Source organism: Thalassophryne amazonica, chromosome 16, assembly GCF_902500255.1.
Source record: "Thalassophryne amazonica chromosome 16, fThaAma1.1, whole genome shotgun sequence".
NCBI classification, from domain to species: Eukaryota; Metazoa; Chordata; class Actinopteri; order Batrachoidiformes; family Batrachoididae; genus Thalassophryne; species Thalassophryne amazonica.
This window is the reverse complement of record NC_047118.1, coordinates 25395730-25406154: the sequence shown is the minus strand read 5'-3', so window position 1 is coordinate 25406154 and position 10425 is coordinate 25395730. Positions and strand designations below refer to the sequence as shown.

General features: G+C 40.4%; 1 long non-coding RNA gene across 1 annotated transcript; it reads left to right on the top strand.

Moving 5' to 3' along the window:
* Positions 1–308: 308 nt before the first annotated feature.
* Positions 309–4420, top strand: LOC117527377. Its single transcript, XR_004565511.1, has 2 exons — positions 309–2963; positions 3024–4420. It is a non-coding gene; the product is annotated as an uncharacterized LOC117527377 (long non-coding RNA).
* The last annotated feature ends 6005 nt before the right edge of the window (positions 4421–10425 follow it).

Genomic DNA, 10425 nt, shown 5'->3' with positions numbered 1-10425 from the left:
TTTGTGTTTCCAACTTGGGGTGGGATGGGTACGACGGCGTTTTAGGGCTACATAGAATTTTTTTATTTTTTTTATTTTAGACTTCGAGAATAAAGTCAGAATATTACGAGAATAAAGTTGGAATATAATATTTTGACTTTTTCCTCGTAATGTCGAAGATTCAAGCTTCTCTACCATTTTTCTCGTAATATTATGACTTTAGTCTCGTAATATTACGACTTTATTCTCGAAGTCCAAAAAAAAAAAAAGAAATTCAATGTGGCCCTAAAACTCCGTCGTAGATGGGTGAGGGGGGCGTCTGGATTTGAATTTGATGCATTTATAAAATAAGTTAACCTGTCCTCTGGCATCTTCCACCATCACTCTGCAAATATTCTTCTCCACTCCACGTGATTTTTTTTTTTTTTTTTTTTTTTTTTTAATAATTTTCGAGGCTGTTTTTCTGTCTTCCGGAGAATGATCCAGAGAACATGGGAAAGCATTTTATTTCGGTGATTGTAAAGAAAAAAACAATATTTAAAGGCAACAGGTCATAAAAGATGGTTGTATTTTTAGAAGACAGATTATATTTATAAAAGTGCACATGCCTACAGTGGGTGTCTGTGTAAAGCGGAGTGTCTTGTCAACCATGGAAAAGTGCTATTTTTCCAGAAATGTGTGGTATATTTAAAAAAATACCCTCTTATCATAGAACCCTTAGTTGTCTATTTTTTTGTAAAGTGCAGAGTAGTGGCAAGAGCAGCTGATGTTAAAGCATTTCTTCTTCTGTTCACAAGTCCAAAAGGAATAATAAGACTGATTTAGCCGGCTCGACTGTTGTAGCATTTTTATTAGGTTGAGAAAGTGCGACTTCACTCGTGAAAACGTTTGTGTACAATTTTGATGGTTGTTTGTAGAAATTTAAAGCTTCCATTGATCTGACTGCTCCACTGACCTCTTTTTGGTGTGTGTGTGTCTGTGTGTTTTTTTTTTTTTTTTTTTTTTTTTTTATTGATAAAAAAAAGGAATTGCTGTCATCTTGCTTAAATGCAAGTCACAGGAGATATTTATGGACGTTAGCATGTGCCTTTTAACTGAAATAATCAGAGGTCTGGTAGATTTACTGAAGTCAAGGAGGAGGCAGTGTTGCTTTAAGTAGACTGTTGCGTTGTACTGATATATGCGTGAAACACGATCCTTTGGAAAGAGTGTGTGTCTCGGTATGCGATATATTCATGTAATGTTGCCATGTTGTGTTGCTACTTATTAACATGGATTTCGGAATAATTATTACACCCTCTACAAGAGCTATTGGGAGGGTTTTAGCACCTTATGTCCAATGGTGTATGCATCTTTTTCGAGAACTGTTGTGTACTAAATGAACCCTGTTTTATATATTTTTTGTTTTTTTTTCCTGGAGAGGCATGTGTGTTTCTTATTTCTATGTGGCACAAATCACAAATGTACAGAATCAGTGCATTGACTTTTATCTGAAATGCTCTTTTCTGTTGCTGGCTGTATCTGATTAGAAAATGTCCACTTTAACTTTTTTTAATGTGCAGGTTTGTGTTAACCTAAAGCTTTGTGAGTACATGTGGACCTGTTGATGAGGCGGTAGTGCAGGCGATTGACTAGTACTGCTGCAAATGGATGAAAGTGAAACTGGATTTGACTTTGGAATGTATTAATATTGTTTTCATGGAAAGATTGACTGCTTTTTCCTTGTGGAAATTGATTTCAAAAAAGGTTCTCTGTTGCTAAAAACCATAAAATTTGGGTAGGAAAATGTACTTTATATTGTAGGCAGTTGAGTCATTCATGCCTTTCCAGTTATACTACAGCCAAAAAGGATATTAGGTAGTTCATCCTACTTCCATTGTTGACTGAGATGATAAAGATGTGTGTTCTTGGAAGACATTTGGAACACAAATACCTTGAGTAGTTGCTAAAAGCAAGGAAAGCAAAGGCCTCAGTAGTGTTTGCATTTGCCTCTGCTGAAAAAAAAAAATAGAATTTATTACTTTATTGACTGAAAAAAAAAGTATTTAGACTGTCATGATAATCATTTAATTGTTTCATCCAGCAAAAATGCCAAATACTATCTGGTTTCAGCTACTGAAATGCTAATTCTGGCTTTTCTCTGGTTTATATCACTGTGAATTTGTAGTTTTTGAGTTTTGCACTGTTGGCTGGTGGGGATGGGGACAAGTATTTTAGGGTTTTTCATTTTCTTATATTTTATAGATTAGATGAAAAACTTAGATATAACAATGTATCTATGTTTAAATTAATTTCAGAATGGACATTAGACTCAATTATGAAACCTCAAAATACCTCTTCCAGTTATCTCTGCAGTACCCTTGAAGACGTCTTTACTTTCCTTCATGCAGTTGGCATCTTCTTTTATTTTTGACAATTTTATTCATGTATTGTGGATAAAGGGGCAAAGTATTGCTAAAAAATGTGTTTTGGTGGCTAAGTCATAATTCTATTATGCATGTTTAATTGATTAGCAGTAGAAGTGGTTTCAGGAGCAAAAAATATCAAATTGATGCTAAAGGTACCCTCACGGACGGTCTGAGAGGAGCTGCTGTGTTGTGTTTCAGACGGACCACTCTTGTGGAGTGGACACAACAACAATGGTAAAATGGACACAATGAACAGTTTTGGTGCTGCAGTTACAAATTTATTCGGGTGACCCCTGTCTGATTTCATTGGATTTTGCGTTTCTTTTTAAAAATGGAATTCCAAAAGTATGACAATTCTTTAATTTTGCTCCTGCTAAATATATTTTAGCCATGATAATCCCTTAAATACTATGCTCGAGCATCAGCTGATGATACACCGAGAACATCAAACTTGAAATATTGAAAAATTGAAAGCCCTTGTCATGGTATGATTTCAGATATGACCTCAGTGCAGAGAACAGATAGGAAAGAACGTTCAATGTTCTTTAATCAGGAAGAGTTTAAGGGCATATACAGGTGATCATTCAAACAGCAGAAGTGTTCATGTGGGAACAGGGTTAACCATAGAATAGACAGATAAAACACGGGTATCATTCATATCAGGTAACAGTCCAGTAATCGGCACACAACGGCTTGGTAGACACAAGAAGCCAGCATTGGTCAGCAACAGGAAATCAGACAGACAGTATAAATGACTATGACATACAATAACAGATGTTACAGCAAAGGGAAAACACAAAACCACAATTTAAAAAATGCGAGGTGGGAGGAGAAACAGGAAGAATGCAACTGAAAAGAGACAAAGGAAGACCACGTGAAAGTTAAACAGGAAGAGACGTTGAACTGACACACTAAAAAAATAAATAGACCCACACTTAATAAATAAACAGACGTAACATTTAACATTCATTCATTCATTTTCTGCCATTTATTTGGGTCTGGGTTGCCATAGCAGTACACCAAAAGGCTCAGCCAACACTTCCATATCGTCAGCCAAGTCCTCTAACTCTTCATCCTCTCCGGATGCCTGAAGCATCTCAGGTGGTTCCTTTCAATGTTAAGAAGCAGTGGCTCTACTTCGAGTCCCTCCCAGAGAGACAAGCTTCTCGCCCTGTTTAGGAGCGTCAGCTCAGATACCTGATGGAGGAATCACGTTTCTGCCATTTGTATCTACAACCTTGTTCTTTTGGTCATTATTACCCACAGTTCCTGACCACAGGTGCAGAAACTGAGAGTCTTTCCTTCTGGCTCAACTCTTTCTTCACCATGACAGTCCAGTACAGTATCTGTGGAACATCAGATGCAGCCCCAATCTGTCTTATCAGTCTCACACTCCAACTTGTGACCAAGACCCTGACATACTTGAACTCCTCCGCTTGGACTAATAACTCTGCCCCTGACTCAGAGGGGACAATCCACCCTTTTCTGTTGGAGGGCCATGGTCTCAGATTTGGAGGTGCTAATCATCATCCCAGTTGCTTTACACAAAGCCTCAAACTTGCCCAGTGTACAGCAGAGGTCACAGTCTGATGAAGCTAAAAAAAAAATTACATTATCCACAAAAAGCAGAAGTGTAATTCTGAGGTCACCAAACTGGACACCCTCTTGTCCCTAACTGCACCTTGAAATCCTGTCCATGAACAACAGGATTGGTGAGAAGTGGCAGCCTTAACAGAGTCCGGCACTCATTGGGAGCAGGTCAGAGTTAATGCCAAGAATGCAGACACAGTTCATACTTTGGTCGTATAGAAATGAGATTGCATGTTTCAGTGGTTCCAGTACCCCAAACTCGCAGCACCCCCACGGGGTAGCTCAAGGGACCTGATCATACATAATTTCCAAGTTGACAAAACACATGTAGACTGGTTAGCCATACTCCTTATAAACAAAGAAGACAGAGATAAACTAACACTTAGAAATAAACTGGGAGGCACTAAGAAAAATAAGCAAAGCAGTACATTTTGAGAAATAATGAAACCAAAACCCCAAAACCAAGACTATCAAACCAAACCAAAACTGAAGACTCTCCTCCCCCCATCTATGCCTCGATATCTTGTCAGTGAATAGCACAAACAGGAATGGTGACAAAGTGCAGCACTGGCAGAGGCCAACCCCCACCGGAAACGAGTCCGACTTACTGACGAGGACCCAACCACAGCTCTCGTTTTGTGAGTATAGAGACCGGATGGTCTTGAGAAGGGACACCCTAACTCCATACTCCTGCAGCACCTCCCACAGTATCCCCGGGGTACCTGATCATACGCCTTCTCCAAGTCTACAGAACACATGTAGACTAGATGGGCATACTCCCAGGCACCCTCCAGGATCCTTGTGAGAGTGAAGAGCTGGTTGGTCATTCCACAGCCAGGACAGAACCCACATTGTTCTTCAATCTGAGGTTCAACTATCGGCTGGACCCTTCTTTTTGGCACCCTGGAGTAGACTTTACCAGGGAGACTGAGTAGTGTGATGCCCCTGTAACTGGCAGACACTCTCTGGTCCCCCTTTTTTTTTCTTTTTTTAATATGGGGACCACCAACCTATTTTGCCACTCCCTAGGCACTGTCCCAGACCTCAATGCAATGTTGAAGAGACATATCATCCAAGACAGTCACTCCACAACCTCATCAACCCCCAGGGCTTTGCCACTGCGAAGTTGTTTGACTACCTCAATGACTTCCACTAGGGAACCACCCTGGCTCAACACCTGCAGAGGGAAACGCTGGGGTGGCGTACGCCGTCCTATGGGTGGCAGTGAAAATAGAGGGTCTCGATGGACCAGACCCAGGTGGCAGAGGCTAGCTCTGGGAGCGTGGAACATCACCTCACTGTTGGGGAAGGAGCTGGAGGTGCGCGCTACCAGTTAGATCTGGTGGGCCTCGCCTCCATGCACAGCTTTGGCTCCGGAACCACTCTCCTTGATAGGGGATTGGACCACAGCAATATATTCCTGCAAATGCTGAGATGTCAGCATACTTAATTTAATATGAATATCCGTCTCATGTTCAAGGCCATCCCTATCAGAAGCAAGAACAATGAAAAGGCATCAGAGAAGCGGTGCATACCCTGTGCACGCAGAGTAAATGTGTTTTTTCAGTATAGTGACATAGTTTCATGACGTTTTAGTGAAATCATCATGAGGTCACTGATGCCATGGAATGGTAACTGATTTGTTAGCTATTCAGTGTTTTGTTATTACCATAATACAATGTGGTGTGGTACTACAGAGCAGGTATGCAAAATTGTTGTTTTAGAGTTCCAGTCTGTGTTTTTCTCCACATGAAATTTCAAATTCTGTAATGCTAGTATTATTAAGTCTTTCAGAAATATGGCTATCCTGAGATCGCCAAAGGTTGGGGGACTTTCAGTAATGTAAATTTGAGCTGTCAGCTTGTTGACAATTTGGCAGCTGTTTTTGCTCAAATACTCATGGAAAGAACAAATAACTGAGTGAAGAGGATGGTGCCCAGCCTGAACTCTTCCAATGATTTAGTGTGTATGAAATGTTGTATTATAATGTCTCTCGGACACTGCTTGATTACAAATAATGCAGATGACTTATACAAGTTTCACATTGTCTCCCTAGTCCTATCAGTTGCAGAGATATCCTAGAACATGCAGTTTTCTGGATTATATTTTTAAAGACCTGAACCTTGACATTTCACTGATCTGCTACAATAGTTACTTCTCTGGAGGGCTTCCCCCAAGCAATATTACTACTGTGTTTGAGTTATTTTGTTCACAGACAGACATTAAGTGATTACAATACCTTGTGCTACCGTTGGTGTGGAGGGCAACAGTTACAGTTACGGTGTGATTCAGAGATCAGGAGTCTTAACAATACCAGTGTTCAGAGCCAAAACCACCACGTCACATCTGGATGGATCATTCTTGCACAGTCCTTCATCTCCAACATTTCTATAAGGGTTGTTTCTTTCTACCATGACAGTGTTGACAGTAAATTGATTTTTTTTATTTCCTTTTAAGGTATGTGTAAACATGTAGAGCTACATATTTCAGCAGATGACGTGAGGCGTGGTATCGGGAACCTTTTTGTCACTAAACCGTATATATACACACACACACACATATATACATGTATAGATAAATACTGTATATTATAGAGGTCCAGTTGTTTGTTGTGCACATGCGGCATGTTTTTACCCACAAACAGAGCTGCTTCACACCATGGCGGTAAATGCGCTGCCCATGATTTTGCCCTTGCTCCTACCTATAGCTCTGCTGTTCCTCTGTAACCCCGTAGCACCAGCGGACCTTCTGTACTGTTCCTTCTCTTCCTGTGTCCCCAAGTGCCAATGACTTTGTGAACACCCTGTAACTGTGATTCAACATTATCAAAGGTAATTGCACATTAACAACTGTAAAATAAATACGTAGAGAAAATGTTGACTTGGATGAAATAATGAAGATCTTAATAAAGGATTTGTAACAATTTCTGTGTTCATGGAATATAAATCAGATTTGTGTGTGTGTATGTGTGTCCGCTTTTGACCGGCCTGTTGCCTAACAACAGTGGCCGTGGCAACACCCCCACCCACAATTATTATGTACACAATCCTCCCTGACACACAACCCTGTCTCAGCCACTCAATGGGAAATGACTAAATGTGGACAATCAAAATCAAAGCTATAGTCAACAAGTTTTCAGGTCATCTGTCCACACTGAAAAATGTGAAACGTGGATAAATTTTAATAAAAGCTGTAATTTTGTACAATCTAAACTTAGTTTTATTCAAGTATATTTATAAAATGGTTGAAACCTTAAATTGTAATTGTAAATTTAAAATTGTAAATATACTTTGAGGGAAACTTTTGCAGCAAAATTGCAGCAATTTTTTTTGCTTATCCACGTTACACTATTCAGTGAAGATCAAAACTCAGCAGGATTAAAGGTCAACAGTCAAGATCAAAGCCTTCCACACATTCCCACACTAGAATAAATTAACAAATGTGTCACCCCACCTCATATCTTAAAAAGAACTCTGATTTAGCAATCTGGCCCATATTTTTAGAGGTTGTTGAGTTTAACTTTTCAGTAGGGACAAAAGTGAGTAAAATCAATCTGTTACTGAGTTAGAATACTAACTGACGGCTAAGCAGATAACGTATGCAATGCCACACTGTGGAGCAAACTAATAAACCTTGAAGTAAATTATTCTTGACAAGGTGAAAATCATTAGAAGTGTCATGGAGAGGAGCCCTACAAACTGTTTGCTGCAGTACATGCAAAGAACCATTTCAAACAGTTTTACTTAAGGTGCCCTGACACTTGCGTGACTTTGATGCATGCACTGTGTCGTGCAGGAGTGTAAACTCGTCTTTAACGGGTGTAGACTGAACGTGAGAGGGGTGCCGGTGCATGCAACTGCGCAAAGAGAATTTTGAAATGTTCAAAAAAATCTTTCGCACATAAATATTGTGCAACGTGGTGCGATCTGCTCGCCAACACTGTGCAGCTCGTCACGTTGAGTAAAGAAGACGTGAACAAAGGGAGAGATTGCGTCAGCGCAGTGCATCAGAGTGCAACTCATCTGAACGATTATAACAAGATGTTAAATCTGTCACAAACATACTTTTACAGCTGCACACAAGAAGGAAAGAACATGCAACTGTTTTACCAAGCCATGACAATGTAAACATGACAAACCCTTTTAGACAGCTCCAAATGCTTTCTCCAGCTCATTCAGAGTGCGAACAGCTCCGGCTGGAGCAGTCCTCTGTGATTCAGGAAGCAATTAGAGCAGTTTTCACCAGCCAACTTGCAGAGAAAATGATTAATCAGCTACAAAATAATTATTTTATATACGCAGCGCAGAGCGCGTGGCAGCCTCTGGAACAAAGCGCTGCATCCAGGTGGGAACACAGCGCGTGGGATCATCATGACGTGCGTGGATCAAAGTTGTGCAAGTATCAAGGCATCTTTATTCTTCTGTTTTGGTTATGTCATCCTCCACTAAGTCCAGGTAAGTCGACTGTTGACAAGGGGCTCGTTCCTCTGCGTCATTGTGAAACAACAGGAATGACACCCTCTGCCATAAGTGAATTCATCCTCTTGTATGAATTCTGGGCAGTGAAGGGAAAAAAAGCCACGACCCATGGCAGCCAGCCTAGTGTGAGACAAAAGGTCAGTGAGGGTGCACTCGCATGAGGCCCTTGGACCATGCCCCAGCATATTTAAACCCCACTCCCACTCTGCGCTCACTTTGCATTACGTGTTCCAGGCCTCAGCACATTTATGTGAACAAAACATGATTTTTGTTTTGAGAAAAAGCACTCGCACACCACAATAATGGATTATATAGTATCGCTGAAAGCTTCCTGATTTAGCCCTACTCTCATGAGATTAATTAGTTTTGTATGGGGAGGAAAGGTAATGTAATATTTATAGTGACCAAACAGCCGTGTGTGTGTGTATGTGTATATATATATATATATATATATATATATATATATATATATATATATATACTCAACAAAAATATAAACGCAACACTTTTGGTTTTGCTCCCATTTTGTATGAGACGAACTCAAAGATCTAAAACTTTTTCCACATACACAATATCACCATTTCCCTCAAATATTGTTCACAAACCAGTTGAAATCTGTGATAGTGAGCACTTCTCCTTTGCTGAGATAATCCATCCCACCTCACAGGTGTGCCATATCAAGATGCTGATTAGACACCATGACTAGTGCACAGGTGTGCCTTAGACTGCCCACAATAAAAGGCCACTCAAAGGTGCAGTTTTGTTTTATTGGGGGGGATACCAGTCAGTATCTGGTGTGACCACCATTTGCCTCATGCAGTGCAACACATCTCCTTCGCATCATCCGTGAAGAGAACACCTCTCCAACGTGCCAAACGCCAGCGAATGTGAGCATTTGCCCACTCAAGTCGGTTACGACGACGAACTGGAGTCAGGTCGAGACCCCGATGAGGACGACGAGCATGCAGATGAGCTTCCCTGAGACGGTTTCTGACAGTTTGTTCAGAAATTCTTTGGTTATGCAAACTGATTGTTTCAGCAGCTGTCCGAGTGGCTGGTCTCAGACGATCTTGGAGGTGAACATGCTGGATGTGGAGGTCCTGGGCTGGTGTGGTTACACGTGGTCTGCGGTTGTGAGGCTGGTTGGATGTACTGCCAAATTCTCTGAAACGCCTTTGGAGACGGCTTATGGTAGAGAAATGAACATTCAATACACGAGCAACAGCTCTGGTTGACATTCCTGCTGTCAGCATGCCAATTGCACGCTCCCTCAAATCTTGCGACATCTGTGGCATTGTGCTGTGACAAAACTGCACCTTTCAGAGTGGCCTTTTATTGTGGGCAGTCTAAGGCACACCTGTGCACTAATCATGGTGTCTAATCAGCATCTTGATATGGCACACCTGTGAGGTGGGATGGATTATCTCAGCAAAGGAGAAGTGCTCACTATCACAGATTTAGACTGGTTTGTGAACAATATTTGAGAGAAATGGTGATATTGTGTATGTGGAAAAAGATTTAGATCTTTGAGTTCATCTCATACAAAATGGGAGCAAAACCAAAAGTGTTGTGTTTATATTTTTGTTGAGTGTATATATAATATTACAGTGAGGAAAATAAGTATTTGAACACCCTGTGATTTTGCAAGTTCTCCCACTTAGAAATCATGGAGGGGTCTGAAATTTTCATCTTAGGTGCATGTCCACTGTGAGAGACATAATCTAAAAAAAAATCCAGAAATCACAATGTATGATTTTTTAATAATTTATTTGTATGTTACTGCTGCAAATAAGCATTTGAACACCTACCAACCAGCAATTGATGTGATTTCCGGATTTTGTTTTTTTTTTTAGATTATGTCTCTCACAGTGGACATGCACCTAAGATGAAAATTTCAGACCCTTCCATGATTTCTAAGTGGGAGAACTTGCAAAAAGGCAGGGTGTTCAAATACTTATTTTCCGCACTGT